This window comes from Procambarus clarkii, chromosome 24, assembly GCF_040958095.1.
Source record: "Procambarus clarkii isolate CNS0578487 chromosome 24, FALCON_Pclarkii_2.0, whole genome shotgun sequence".
Taxonomy (NCBI): Eukaryota; Metazoa; Arthropoda; class Malacostraca; order Decapoda; family Cambaridae; genus Procambarus; species Procambarus clarkii.
The window spans coordinates 150,458-167,028 of NC_091173.1; positions in this window are offsets into that span (position 1 = coordinate 150,458).

Below are 16,571 nucleotides of genomic sequence, written 5' to 3' on the forward strand. Positions count from 1 at the left end.
GCTATTAGTAGCAAAACTACTCTTATTAACGTATAGAGCCGGGTCCAAGAACTACTCTTATTAACGTATAGAGCCGGGTCCAAGAACTACTCTTATTAACGTATAGAGCCGGGTCCAAGAACTACTCTTATTAACGTATAGAGCCGGGTCCAAGAACTACTCTTATTAACGTATAGAGCCGGGTCCAAGAACTACTCTTATTAACGTATAGAGCCGGGTCCAAGAACTACTCTTATTAACGTATAGAGCCGGGTCCAAGAACTACTCTTATTAACGTATAGAGCCGGGTCCAGGAACTAACATCGGATACTGGGAATTCCTTTTTTAAAACAGAAACTTAAATCTGTAGAGATTTTTTCTCCATAAGAATTCTTTAAGACTGCAAGAAGGATTAAATCTGACACAATTCAGTCTTAAACGGGAACAGTGTATATTCTTACATAAGAATTCATGAACAAACTCCTAATAAAACTAATCTTCGAAAATGGACTCTGAAATATCTCCCTAAAACTGGACTATGAACAAATTTAGTCCAAAAACAGGTGGCAGATCAGCGGTTACTAAAACTCTGACAGCATTTCACCAGAAAACAGGTGGCGGCATTACCCAAACTAACACTCCCCAAACTAACACTCCCCAAACTAACACTCCCCAAACTAACACTCCCCAAACTAAAATTGAAAAAAGTGTTAAAACCTATGTGACAGAGCGACGACTTTTGAGGGTTCGTCAAATCCGATGTGACACAGCGACGACTTAAAAAAAAAAAATGTCGTCGCTAAAACTTCATACCCATTACTCCCACCCAGTATAAGTGTGCCTGCCCAGTATAAGTGTGCCCGCCCAGTATAAGTGTGCCTGCCCAGTATAAGTGTGGTAGTAGTAGGCATCCTTCAGTCTCGGGAGACTATGGAGTTGCGCCCTAGTTGTCTAACAGGAGTGTCCTCTCCAGGGCGCAAAGCCTGGGTAGGTAGATATGGAGGAGAAGCTGTTACCCATGCAGCAGGTCCCAACTCTCCACGTTGGTGAAATTATCCACTAGAGAGGCAAATGCCAATACACATGGTTCCAGCAACGTCGCAGGAGCTGCCAGAACGAGGTCGACGTCAACAACGAACTGCCTTAGGGGCTCCAACTCCAGATTTTTCCTCGAGGTTGACTCCTGAAACCTTTCCCAAAAAAAGGGGTCTGGCCGCAAGGCAGCGGAGGTTTAAAACCAGGGTTTCCTTCCCCTAGATGGGCTGCTTTCCCAGGCTATCGAGTCCCATCTACCCGGAGCAGCTGGTTTTAAGGCGCCAGAGGTACGCCCTCGCCCTTTCTCCTGTCGGTAAAAGCAGTTCCGCCGGACTTAGACTAAGCCACCCATGCAGGCCAGGAGTTGGACTTGGTTGTCAGAGGCTATTTGAGACGCATGCCGTATAGGAGCATTTTATAGGTCATGGGAGCTCGTCCCCCATTACCACCCCCAGGCTATGACAACCCCTTGGAACCCGTATAAGTGTACCAGCCCAATATAAGTGTAGGAAGCTAGTACAAGTGTGGACGCATTAACCTTCCCTCACACATAATGTGGGGTGTCTGGCTACTGCAGACTCCCCGGCGCCTCACCAAGGCCGCCTCGCCCAGTTTCTCTCCTGACAACAGCCGCCTTTGTGACTTGTGAGTCGAAGCAAAAAACAGAATCCAGGGTTTTAGACCAGACCCACTTTGTTTCTGTGTGTGTGGGGGGGGGGGGGGGGTACCTTTGTTTCTGTGTGGGGCACCTTTCTTTATGTTGGTGTGTAACTGTTCATGGTTGTTTTGGTTGGGGTGAAAATGTTCTTGGTTGTTTATGTTGGTGTGTTACTTAATTGTTGTTTACGTTGGTGTGATAATTTGTTCTTGTTACTTTACGTTGTTGTGTAACTGTGTTCTTAGATTTTTATGTTAGTGTGTAACTTTGTTCTTGGGTTTGTTATTGTTGTGTTCTTGGTTGTGTTGTTTATGGTCGCCTGAACCTTTTATTGATTGTTTTTGTTTATGTGTTCATGGTTGTTACTTTGGTGTGTTATGGTTCTTGGTTGTTAATGTTGGTGTTATCTTGAGATGATTTCGGGGCTTTAGTGTCCCCGCGGCCCGGTCCTCGACCAGGCCTCCACCCCCAAGAAGCAGCCCGTGACAGCTGACTAACACCCAGGTACCTATTTACTGCTAGGTAACAGGGGCATAGGATGAAAGAAACTCTGCCCATTGTTTCTCGGCGGCGCCTGGGATTGAACCCGGGACCATAGGATCAGAAGTCCAGTGTGCTGTCCGCTCGGCCGACCGGCTCCCCTCTCCCCGGTGTGAGAGAATGGTCTCTCAAGATTCTCCCACAGCTGACTTGAATGGCTCATTGCAGTGCACAGTGCACCGATCCTCGTGCACAAGCCCTATCTCCGTTAACCCTGGATAGTAAACTGTCATGTTGGGTGTCCCCAGGATGCCCACATAACCAGGAATATGTTTATAATACGGAGGCCGTCGTATGTCCAGGCAGGAAGTAGATACAGGGAAATTAAGTATACTTGCTACAAGGTCAGAGAGTACACATAGGAGGTGCGAAGCCTGAGAGAGGGAAAGGGGACGCCAGCTCAGGCGACAGAGACTGACCTCTGGGGTCAGTCTCAACTGGTACGATGGAGAATAACAACTGTGACGTGGTCGTGACGTGTTCATGACGTCACCTCTGCTACTGATCAGGGAACGATCAATATGATTGGTTCCCGCTCCTTTGCTGCAATGCCATTGGTCAAATTGTAACCCCTTTTATTGTGTCCCACGAGGAGTCCTGAGCCCTAGGCAAGAGCATTCACGTGAGGGAGCCCTTGCATAGAAGACGTGTCCTGTTCTGTCTATTGGCCAATAGACAGAAGAACACCGTCTATTCCTCACCGTCAAGTTAAACTTAGCGTCTTTTCGATATACCAACACTCGCCCGGAATTGCGACTGTGAATATATTGTTTAGAAGCCTAGTGACAAATCACCAGAGCGAAACAGACTGGTATCAGGTAACCCCTGGTGACATCTGTGAGTGACCCAGAGTGAACTAAGGCAGTGCCGCCGCCTAAGTAACCTGTGTGTGACTTTACCACAAGTGTATCGCATGGTACCATATAGTCAGCCGCCGCCCTCACTGTACTACGTGACGTCACCACCCTTACTCACCGCCAGTGCCAGAGTGTGTGTGCGTGTGTCTGTAGACATACAGCACGCCCTCCTGCGAGTACCCCCGTGTCAAGTGCGGTTTGTGGGAAAGCCTGTCGTCAATGGTCTCACGTCAGAACGAGAAAACCAGCTGTCAGGCCACCTACGAGTTCTTGCATAAATGTGCCTGAGTGAGTGAGTGAATAAGAGAGGTACCCTATCTGAAAGTACAAGATCTTGTCATTGTTTTATTGTGTCTGTGTTGATATGAGGGATCAACCACAGTTCTCACCTTCTCATACCTGACACAGGTATAGGTGAAGACACCCGACGGTGTATGCGTGTTTATGTGTGTGGTATCACGACATTACACTCGTCTGTGAATGTGAGCTTCACATACACCACACATTTAGTATTGTGTGATATTATTATTGTGCATGTTATTGCCTGTCTCATTGACAGTGCCATTGTGTTTATTGCATATCATCATTACCAAGTATCCAGTTGGAACTCTTGTGATCCCTTTGCATATCGGCAGTTAGGTTGCCGTGTTAATGATTGGCTGTCAACTGTGTTAAGTTAGGTGTTTCTCCACGAGTGGATACGAGTCGTTTAGCCAGACGTCAAGAGTCTCGCTAATATAACCATAGCCTTGCTGACGCCAATCTAAAGTAAATCAAGCACCCTGTGTATTAGTGGTTAAGTTAGTAAATAAACTACTGTTAAGCTTTATGCGGTGTTTCCGTTGAACCACTTCTGAATACTGCCAACATTACTCAAGCCTTCAGCTCTAGGTGTCTTCAACACCAAGTTGCCTAATTCACTAAACTATAAATGTGATGAGGACCCTAGGAGGGTCGATAGATACTGTGGGAACCGACCTGTGAGATTTATATTTATTTAATTTATATGAATTTATATTTACGTTAATTTATATACTTCGATAGCAATTTGTATAATGATAAGTGGACTGTATTTCTGCAATAATCTCTTAATCTCACAAATCGATCCTCTACACATTAGGGGGGGGGTTATTAAATTAATATATATGCAGCCAATCAAACTACAGAATTAACTACATACATTGAAGAGGTTCCTTATCTTATAGTACAGCAGGCTAGTCCACCAGGTATAACTAGGGTGTAGACACCAAATTATCCTCTTTGAGGTAGCTTCCATCACCCAGTAACTGGTGCACAAATCTTGCATCCTCGTCTTGACCTGTCAAAAGTGCGCTAGCTGTGAAGCCAGAATCCTAGTATATGACAGGTATTTCAGAGAAACATTGTACATGGAACAATAAAGACCTGGCTTAATTACCTTTAGTACGAGGCGATTTCGCGTTCTAACCGGCTAACCCTACCCAATGACATTAATGGCCACTAATGATAGATAATGGGTTTCGGATAGACACTTAACTTGAATTTGTAGACAGCGTGTTGATAATGGTACACTTTTAGTTTCCATAACACTACGTCCAAGTAAAATTAACAGGAGCCGAATTTGCTCCCGTGTGAGCCTCTGGTCTCGTATAAACAATGGCTGCCCTCCTTCCTCCCTCTGACGCCTGGCTTACATTGTCCACATGTCAGAAAGTGATAGAAGGGTCACATTTACTCTACTTTAATATTGATAATTAAGTTAATTTATATGAGATGTTTTTCTGATGGTAAAGTCCAAAGACTAATGTATTTAAGAACAATTCCCAGCAGAATAGCTGGTGAATTATAATAGTATGTGGTGATGATATCCCGTTTTCTATAGACGGTAATTCCACTACAAGTTACGTTTTCTATGGGTAACTTGTTTATACAACACAGCTCTTATCTGTCTGTATGATATTATTATTAAATGGTGTCGGATTTTCCGACATAATTCCCCAGGGGCTGCTCACGGGTCGAAGTCCTAATTAGAACAGACAAACACCGATACTCCTCCTTCGAATTATTAGATTAATTTGATGTTAGTAGTTAGTAATCACACATTTGTGCGTCTGTTCGTACAGGACGGATGTCCCGTACTAGAGTTGCAGGGGTTAGAAGTCTAATGCGATTTCATTTCCCTGTCAACTCTTGAAAGGCTAATATTCAAGCCTTATACATATTATTTAACCCAGAAGACTGAATGTGATCAAGTACTACAGTCAAGTATGATTCAGGGACTGCAGTGAGATCAGTGACATTAGATATAACTTGAAGTTTCTTCAGGTAACTGGTCACTGATATATAAACACTGAGGCCCATGGAATACATCTTGATTAAATAATAAATGTATCAAATCAGTCATCAGATTTATTGGGGTTTAATTTAGTTAATTGATTCAGAGGATTGAATAGCTCATCATTAAAGTAAAGTATGGTTCTGAGACTGCAGTGGGTTCAGTGACATTGGTCGCAGTGACTTGTAGCTGTTTTAGGCTACTGTTCACTGATTTGCCACTGAGGCCTCATGAACTCATCTTCAGCTTCAAATGATGATACTAACATCAACCTCTGTTACTATAGTCAGCTGTAATCTCCTTAGTATAATGCTACTGGGGAAATATAATCAGCTGACAAATTTAGATTTCTACTGGTATTGTTTATCTGCAGGCATAGGTCTCCTCAGGCTTGATACTGGGCCTGAGAGTAATTTACCTCCTGCAGAGTTTAACATGGTTATACCCTGATATTTAGTAGGGCTACCAATGAATCGATGACAATAGTCTGTCCCCACAAGGAGACCGAAGTCAGTGAGGTGATCAGACTTAATATTATCTGCCAATTTTATTCCTCTATTTCTCAGGAATTTGGCTGTCGCTCTCAGACCTTGAACTTGTAGGTCTACTGGTATTTTGTCCACCACAATGGCTTGTACTCGACAGACGTACCTGCCTAAGCGTACTGATGGTTGTACCACCTGGTAGACTTGAGGTCCTGCATCTGTTACAAACCCTGAGATGTTGAATGACATCTGGGCTACAGGCCTTAATTGAAGTTCATCTGCCAGCTTTTTAGTGACATATGTTCTCTGGGATCCTTGGTCAAACAACCCACGGGTATGGACCTTGGCCCTCTTATTCAGGATGGTAATTTGGGCAGTAGGCAAAGTCGTATTACCTTTAGACTTTGCCGTTTGGACACTCTTTGTTTGTTGCACCTTGCAGTACTGTACTGTGGTGGGAATGCTATCTTCCACCTTGGGGTTTAGAGACGTTGTTTTGGTGTCTCTGCACAATGCTGCATGGTGTTGACCTTTGTTACACCTATTACAGATCTGTAATTGGGTCTCACAGTCGTTGATGTTATGTTTCCTGAGGCACCTCGTGCAATGTTGCAAATCTTTGAGTCGCTCAACACGGGCGTCACTATCAGGAAAATTAGGGCAGTGGTACATTGAATGTTTCTCATTGCAGAACAAACATGTTCCATAGCTTCCAGTACCCTTTGGTGTCACGTTCTTGGGTGACACAGTAACTATAGGCTTGGAGGGTCCCACTGCATATACGCCCACACTGCTACTGTTCCACTTTGGTGTTGAATTATATTGTCTAGATTGATTTGGAGTACCTTTGGTACTCTGTGGTTTACTATTATTGGTTTCTGAGGGTTTACTTGGTGGTTTTAATTTGTCATGTGTTCGTAATTGATGAACTACTGACTTTAAACCTTCAGATATTTCATTCATGGATAAGATGCTTTTATTGTAATGAGCACTCATTTGTCTCAATATGTCCCTAGGTATTTTCTCCTGGACAATTATTTTCAAGACCCACTCAGCCCCGTTTGTATCTGCTGTCAGGCTGAGGGCATTGATCAATGATTCTACCTCCAGCTTGAAGACTTGGAGTGAATCAGCTGAAGCCTCCGGTGGGGGGTAAATGCAACAGCTCATGAACTAAATGTGATGTTCTTACTTCTGGATCAGCATAATTATCCTTGAGGAGTTTTACTGCCAGATCATAACCATCATTAGTTAATCTCAGATGGGATACTACTGTTTTAGCCTCACCTGATAATTGGCCTTGCAAATAAGAGAATTTACTACTCTTTGGTAAAGATTGTTTTGAGTCTACAAGGTCAACGAATTTGTTCCAAAATTCGTCCCAATCTTCCTCATCTTTTCCTGAGAAAGTGGGTAAATTAATTGGAGGGAGTCGAGCTTCTGCTTGACTCGTATTAGATGCAACTGTTGTTGTTGTTGCTGTTGCCTTGTTCTGTGCAATTAATTTAACATAAGGCTGTAACGTGGCCTGAGTGTGATCTTCATAATTCGCAAGATCAACCATAATGTCGTCTATTTCTGTTTCTGATAAATTAGTGTTGGCAAGGTCAGCCACATATGTTGCTATTTGACATTTGATTTGCTCAAATTTACCTGCAGCTGCTTGATAATAGCTTTCCAGGTCAGCATAATCAACTGTTGATTGTTGTGACAAATCTTCACATTTCTTGATCTGTCTTGTTAAGTGGCCTTTAAGACCTGCAAGGGTTCTTTTCATTCTCCCTGCATTATCCATACTGGCTCGTTGGTGAAGCCTTGTGGGGCTTGTACTTGGTCTGCTCATAATACTGAACAAGCACTGATGGTAGCCTAGGGTAAATTCTGAACTCACTAGGCAATAATCCTACCTCTACTAGAGGTTAGCACTTAAAATTAATACACATTATATATATACAATCATCCACACTAATGATTTGAGTGATAAACCAGTGTCACTGGAAGTACCTTTAGGTTAGCTCTTCTATATCACCCTAGGATGGTATTGACACTAATTAATCACTCAAAGGTGTAATGATCATAAGTAAATTATTATATATACAACTCAACTCGAGTTGATAAAAATTACACCCAAAATAGGGTCTGGACCATTCATTAATGGTGTTAGGTTGTTCAACATAGTACAACTGACTATGGTAATAATGGGACTAGGATGAGCAATAATAGTTCAACTAGTCAATGGTTAATATCCTACCCTGTTGTGGGTTGGCAATTAGTAAATATTATACTGTGATCACTAGTGCAATATATATTAAATAATTCTCTATTTGGAGAAATAATGTACACAATTATTGATAATAGCCTCTTAATTAGCCTCTATGAAACTTCTAATATTATCAAGAAGTATTAAATATTATTAGTGACCTCGCGAAATAAAGTCCACAAAATTCATAGATAATCTCTCGCGAAATGTAACACCACGAAATCCGTGAACAATATCGCGAGGACACAGCCACTAATTTGGCTGGCTTCTATATTAGCGCTGTCATTTCACGAAATAACACGCCACCAAATATATGTGGGTGTGCATGAAACCGCTGACGAAGCTGAACTCGGCTGAGGGAGGCTCCTGAGTTCCCTCGAGGCTACGCTGCCGTCTTGACTGCTGGCCTTTGTTTAAATAACACTGCACTAGTATATTTAATGAATCCACTGGTTAACTGGTTCATCCGGTACTAAGATGACCAAATGTGGGTTCAAAGGATCAAATAATCCATCATCCGGTTCGAAGATGACCAAATAATCCGGTTTCGAAGGACCAAATAATGTGGGAACCGACCTGTGAGATTTATATTTATTTAATTTATATGAATTTATATTTACGTTAATTTATATACTTCGATAGCAATTTGTATAATGATAAGTGGACTGTATTTCTGCAATAATCTCTTAATCTCACAAGTCGATCCTCTACACATTAGGGGGGGGGTTATTAAATTAATATATATGCAGCCAATCAAACTACAGAATTAACTACATACATTGAAGAGGTTCCTTATCTTATAGTACAGCAGGCTAGTCCACCAGGTATAACTAGGGTGTAGACACCAAATTATCCTCTTTGAGGTAGCTTCCATCTCCCAGTAACTGGTGCACAAATCTTGCATCCTCGTCTTGACCTGTCAAAAGTGCGCTAGCTGTGAAGCCAGAATCCTAGTATATGACAGGTATTTCAGAGAAACATTGTACATGGAACAATAAAGACCTGGCTTAATTACCTTTAGTATGAGGCGATTTCGCGTTCTAACCGGCAAACCCTACCCAATGACATTAATGGCCACTAATGATAGATAATGGGTTTCGGATAGACACTTAACTTGAATTTGTAGACAGCGTGTTGATAATGGTACACTTTTAGTTTCCATAACACTACGTCCAAGTAAAATTAACAGGAGCCGAATTTGCTCCCGTGTGAGCCTCTGGTCTCGTATAAACAATGGCTGCCCTCCTTCCTCCCTCTGACGCCTGGCTTACATTGTCCACATGTCAGAAAGTGATAGAAGGGTCACATTTACTCTACTTTAATATTGATAATTAAGTTAATTTATATGAGATGTTTTTCTGATGGTAAAGTCCAAAGACTAATGTATTTAAGAACAATTCCCAGCAGAATAGCTGGTGAATTATAATAGTATGTGGTGATGATATCCCGTTTTCTATAGACGGTAATTCCACTACAAGTTACGTTTTCTATGGGAAACTTGTTTATACAACACAGCTCTTATCTGTCTGTATGATATTATTATTTAATGGTGTCGGATTTTCCGACAGATACAGCGATAGCAGGCGGCTTGACGTCTGCGAGGCTCTACACATCAAGAAGTCAACACCAGCAATCAACAGCCAATTAATGCACAACTATATTCTACCCACCTCAAGACTTCGCTCCAATATAGAAGCATCAAGAAATATGGACCAATAGGCTTTCTACAAATCACTTCCATTCAATACCCATTGTTTCGTGTTCTGTCTTGTGTTTAGTAATTTAATACCCTATTAATACCACCTCACCCCATCCACCTCACTCAAATGTAGATATAAACAAATCGAAGATGTGTAATTTCTCCCCCATGTGGACCAGGCTTGAAACTCTTAGACTGGAGACGGGTTTGCCCTCTCTACAAGAAAGAATATCACAAAGGACAGCTACAATTATCAGTAAGATAATTATTTCTTCTGATCCAATCCCAGTACGGCAGGCCTTGGTGGTTGGACTAGGCCAAAACAATGGAAACTCTTGGGTTGCAAGAGCAGGAAAAGTCCTAAACAGACTACATTTAAAAAACATGATTCTTGATAGAGAAGGTGATCATCCTCACCCAAATTACACTCCTTCCGCGCCGTGGGAAGAGCCTACTTTCAAAATAGTAATAGAAAGTCTCCCAATGAAAAAGGCTGCCTATGATCCGACAATCCTAAGGCGCATAATAGAAGAGCAAATGTATAGCATAGCAGTAGCAGGAGCCACCCACATCTTCACAGACGGATCGGTGGACACAGAATATGAGAGTGCTGGCGCTGCTCTTTGCACGACCAGCGTACAGGCATATTGGAGACTGGGAGAACTAGTATCATCAACCCAAACTGAGCTGTTCGCCATACAACAGGCATTCGCATATGTGATTGCACAAAACACTCAAAATGCAATCATACAGACTCAAAAGCTGCACTTCAAATACTAGGACAAAAACAGTGGAAAGATAATGTGGAAATAATTACCACCATTTTGTATCAAGGAGCAGTCGCTAAAGGCAAAGGACTCAACATAACTTTAAACTGGATCCCATCCCATATTGGAATCCCATTAAATGAAAAAGCTGATGAAATTGCTAAATTGGCAACTCGTCATCCAGTGATACATAAAACAATTCAACCCAGCTTAGAGAACATAAAAAACATCATCACCAAAAAACTCTCACATCTCAACAAAGCCTACCTACACCAGAGAATAGCTGAAGGTTCGCCATCTGCAACATGGTATCTTCAGGCAACCAAATTAGAAAGGTTAAATATCCCAAAAGGAATCCACAGGGAAATAGCAGTTAGGCTATATAGACTACGTCTAGGTTACAGATGCAACTGGGAGATTGGTGAACCCCGACAGAGAGAGTGCATCTTCTGCCAAACTGTCACAGAAAAGCCATTACTTCACTATCTTCTGGAATGTGAAGCAACCAATGACCTTAGAAGAGCTTTAAGAGTTCCTGAATCATGCAGTGGCCACCCTGAAGCCATCAACACAGCCACTCTCCTGGTCAACAAAGGTGTCCAGCAGCTGGACACCCTCATAAAGACTGTGAAGCAGTATTCTCCCCCGCGATAACAGCTTGATGGTTAAATGCAACCTCAGAATACTGAGAAAAAAAAAATTGTACCACTTACGGGCTATTCATGCCCGTGCCACCTCTTGGGTGGCTTAATCTTTATCAATCAATCAATCAGTGTAAGTTCTATTCAGTTGTGTATGTGTAAGCTAAAGTCTTTGAAAATGTAATAAGTTTTACAAAACGCGCTCAAGTGTCGCGTCAGACTAGAAATAAAAATGAATTTTGGAGAATTGATTTTTGAATTACCACCAACAGTGAAAAGAAACGTACGAAAGATCGAGAAAATTCGTTATATAAAGATCGATATGTTCTTGTCTGATGCCAACACAGAAGACAATGTCCAACATAACAGGCCAATTACACTGGATTAATCTTTGTGTTTAGATAGGAGATGCCTCGTATGGGCCAATAAGCCTTCTGCAGCCCCTATGTTTATCCCTTATGTATCCCCCCATGTTTTCACCTTCATTGTATTATCACCTGACCTAATGCGGGTATAAAATCAACTAGTATTGTAAGATCTGTTCACTTGAGAATGAACCATGGAGGTTCGAAACGTCGTGCAAATTATACAAATAAGTGTAATACACTCTATAGTAAATCACTTCTTTTCTTCACCTTAAAAGTACGAAAATGAGTTTTGGAGAACTCCTATTTCAATTAAGCCCTGATGCTAAGAAAATAGTTAGAGGGATAGAAGCCCTAAACCAGAAAATAATAAATACAGAATATGCGGTCATATTCAATGAAACATGTTTGAAAGAAAACCTGCTGCCAGTATACACCAATATATATATATATATATATATATATATATATATATATATATATATATATATATATATATATATATATATATATATATATATATATATATATATATATATATATATTATTAAATATGACCGAAAAGTAAGATTAATAATTCTAACACGAATTTTCTCAATCTTTCGTACATTTCTTTTCACTGTTGGAGGTAAATCAAAAATCAATTCTCCAAAATTCATTTTTATTTCTAGTCTGACGCGACACGAGCGCGTTTCTTAAAACTTATTACATTTTCAAAGACTTTAGTTCACAAATACACAACTGAATAGAACTTACGCATCTCCGATTTTATATCTACATTTGAGTGAGGTGGAAGGGTGATGTGGCATTAACACAAGACAGAACAAGAGGTGGCATTAATAGGGTATTAATTTCATCAACACAAGACAGAACAAGAGGTGGTATTAATAGGGTATTAATTTCATCAACACAAGACAGAACACGAAACAATTCAATACACGGTATTGAATAGAAGTGTTTGTAGAAAGCCTATTGGTCCATATTTCTTGATGCTTCTATATTGAAGCGGAGTCTAGAGGTGGGTAGAATATAGTTGTGCAATAATTGGCTGTTGATTGCTGGTGTTGACTTCTTGATGTGTAGTGCCTCGCAAACGTCAAGCCGCCTGCTATCGCTGTATCGATGATTTCTGTGTTGTTTACTAGGATTAGAAATCCTATATATATATATATATATATATATATATATATATATATATATATATATATATATATATATATATATATATATATATATGTATATATATATATATATATATATATATATATATATATATATATATATATATATATATATATGTCGTACCTAGTAGCCAGAACTCACTTCTGAGCCTACTATGCAAGGCCTGATTTGCCTAATAAGCCTAGTTTTCATGAATTAATGTTTTTTCGACAACCTAACCTACCTAACCTAACCTAACCTAGCTTTTTTTGGCTACCTAACCTAACCTTACCTATATATATAGGTTAGGTTAGGTTAGGTAGGGTTGGTTAGGTTCGGTCATATATCTACGTTAATTTTAACTCCAATAAAAAAAAATTGACCTCATACATAGTGAAAAGGGAAGCTTTATCATTTCATAAGAAAAAAATTATAGTAAATATATTAATTCATGAAAACTTGGCTTATTAGGCAAATCGGGCCTTGAATAGTAGGCTGAGAAGTGCGTTCTGGCTACTAGGTACGACATATATATATATATTTATATTAGTATATTTTGGTAGCAGTCTTTCCTGTAGGCATATATTATTAAATATGACCGAAAAAGTAAGATTAATAATTCTAACACGAATTTTCTCGATCTTTCTTACATTTCTTTTCTTTTCACTGTTGATGGTAATTCAAAGATCAATTCTCCAAAATTCATTTTTATTTCTAGTCTGACGCGACACTTGAGCGCGTTTCGTAAAACTTATTACATTTTCAAAGACTTTAGTTTACAAACACATAACTGAAACTGAATAGAGCTTACACATCTTCGATTTTATATCTACATTTGGGTGAGGTGGATGAGGTGAAACAAACTTTCAACAATGGGTATTGAATGGGTATTAAATTCAAACACAAGACAGAACACGAAACAATGGGTATTGAATGGAAGTAATTGTAGAAAGCCTATTGGTCCATATTCCTTGATGCTTCTATATTGCAGCGGAGTCTTGAAGTGGGTAGAATTGCCAGCCATTGATAAAGCCAGCCATTGAAAAAGTCAGTCATTCATGAAGTCAGTTATTGATAAAGCCAGCCATTGATAAAGCCAGCCATTGATAAAGCCAGCCATTGATAAAGCCAGTAATTGATAAAGCCAGCCATTGATAAAGCCAGCCATTGATAAAGCCAGTCACTGATAAAGCCAGCCATTGATAAAGCCAGCCATTGATAAAGCCATCCATTGATAAAGCCAGTCATGGATAAAGCCAGTCATTGATAAAGCCAGCTATTGATAAAGCCAGCCATTGAGAAAGCCAGTCATTGATAAAGCCAGCCATTGATAAAGCCAGCCATTGATAAAGCCAGCCATTGATAAAGCCAGTCATTGATAAAACCAGCCATTAATAAAGCCAGCCATTGATAAAGCCAGTCATTGATAAAACCAGCCATTGATAAAGCCAGCCATTGATAAAACCAGCCTTTGATAAAGCCAGCCATTGATAAAGCCAGTCATTGATAAAGCCAGTCATTGATAAAGCCAGCCATTGATAAAGCCAGTCATGGATAAAGCCAGCCATTGATAAAGCCAGTCATGGATAAAGCCAGTCATTGATAAAGCCAGCTATTGATAAAGCCAGCCATTGAGAAAGCCAGTCATTGATAAAGCCAGCCATTGATAAAGCCAGCCATTGATAAAGCCAGTCATTGATAAAACCAGCCATTGATAAAGCCAGCCATTGATAAAGCCAGTCATTGATAAAACCAGCCATTGATAAAGCCAGCCATTGATAAAGCCAGCCTTTGATAAAGCCAGCCATTGATAAAGCCAGTCATGGATAAAGCCAGTCATTGATAAAGCCAGCTATTGATAAAGCCAGCCATTGAGAAAGCCAGTCATTGATAAAGCCAGCCATTGATAAAGCCAGCCATTGATAAAGCCAGTCATTGATAAAACCAGCCATTGATAAAGCCAGCTATTGATAAAGCCAGCCAGTGAGAAAGCCAGTCATTGATAAAGCCAGCCATTGATAAAGCCAGTCATTGATAAAGCCAGTCATTGATAAAGCCAGCCATTGATAAAGCCAGTCATGGATAAAGCCAGCCATTGATAAAGCCAGTAATTGATAAAGCCAGTAATTGATAAAGCCAGCCATTGATAAAGCCAGCCATTGATAAAGCCAGCCATTGATAAAGCCAACCATTGATAAAGCCAGGCATTGATAAAGCCAGCCATTGATAAAGCCAGCCATTGATAAAGCCAACCATTGATAAAGCCAGGCATTGATAAAGCCAGCCATTGATAAAGCCAGCCATTGATAAAGCCAGCCATTGATAAAGCCAGCCATTGATAAAGCCAGGTATTGATAAAGCCAACCATTGATAAAGCCAGCCATTGATAAAGCCAGCCATTGATAAAGCCAGCCATTGATAAAGCCAGCCATTGATAAAGCCAACCATTGATAAAGCCAGCCATTGATAAAGCCAGCCATTGATAAAGTCAGCCATTGATAAAGCCAACCAAATTGCTCATAACACTTCAGCTTGAAAGAGACCGAAGAATAAAGAATTCAATATTACGAATACAATAATTCTGCTGTTTCATGATAAATTCAATGACTTTCCTAAATTACTTAAGCAATTTAATATTAATGTAGCATTTATTATTGTAAAAGATAAAAATTACATTTTTATATTATAAAAAACTCATTAAAATGAGCATTACAGTTGTAATGGTTGTGAGTATAACATTGCATGTAAAGATAATAATAAGTTCTATGTTGACCAAAGAGATAAACATCTTGACCAGAGAATAAATGATCACAATGAATTCTTTTTTTTAACTTGAAGAGATTGTAATCATTTAATTGACTGCATTAATTCATGCAAAATTTTGAAGTGTAAATCAGTTACTGAAATAAATAATATTGATTCTTCTTTTATAAAATTAGTGAATTAGATAATATTAATGTAAGTCCAGGATTATATTTATTAGATAGCTTTATAATACAGTATATTGGCTACAGTATGAGGGGGCGGTTGGAATTATATATGACTGTTATATCTTACTGCTTTTAAGTCTCTTACAATAGTGTTTAAGGGTTGTCACTGATAGGGAGCAGCTGAGCCATGTAGGCCTGGAGTTACTGTACAACCCTGCTAAGACAAGTGACATATGTGCCCCAGTGTTGGTTTTTGTGTGGTCAAGATAACTGTTAGAGTGGTGGTCCTTGAGGGGGAGGTTGTGTGAGGGAGGCCGTGATGGTGGCACTTGTTCCTGGCCTCTGGCACTGGTGCCACTCTCTGACCTGTGGCTCACTCCTCTCACTTTTATGATCTCAATACTGCCATTAACTTTCTCATCCTGACACATATATCACATACCCAGCCTTCTCTCTCTCTCTCTCTCTCTCTCTCTCTCTCTCTCTCTCTCTCTCTCTCTCTCTCTCTCTCTCTCTCTCTCTCTCTCTCTCTCTCTTCTCTCTCTCTCTCTCTTCTCTCTTCTCTCTTCTCTCTTCTCTCTTCTCTCTTCTCTCTCTCTCTCTCTCTCTCTCTCTCTCTCTCTCTCTCTCTCTCTCTCTCTCTCTCTCTCTCTCTCTCTCTCTCTCTCTCTCTCTCTCTCTCTCTCTCTCTCTCTCTCTCTCTCTCTCTCTCTCTCTTCTCTCTCTCTTCTCTCTCTCTTCTCTCTCTCTCGCTCTCTGTAACAGTAAACTATTGTGCACTAGATTATACTGTATCCTAGACGATACCGAGTAATACTAATATACACTGAATAACACTTCCTACTGATTGTACTTGATAACACTTTCTAAAAATTGATAA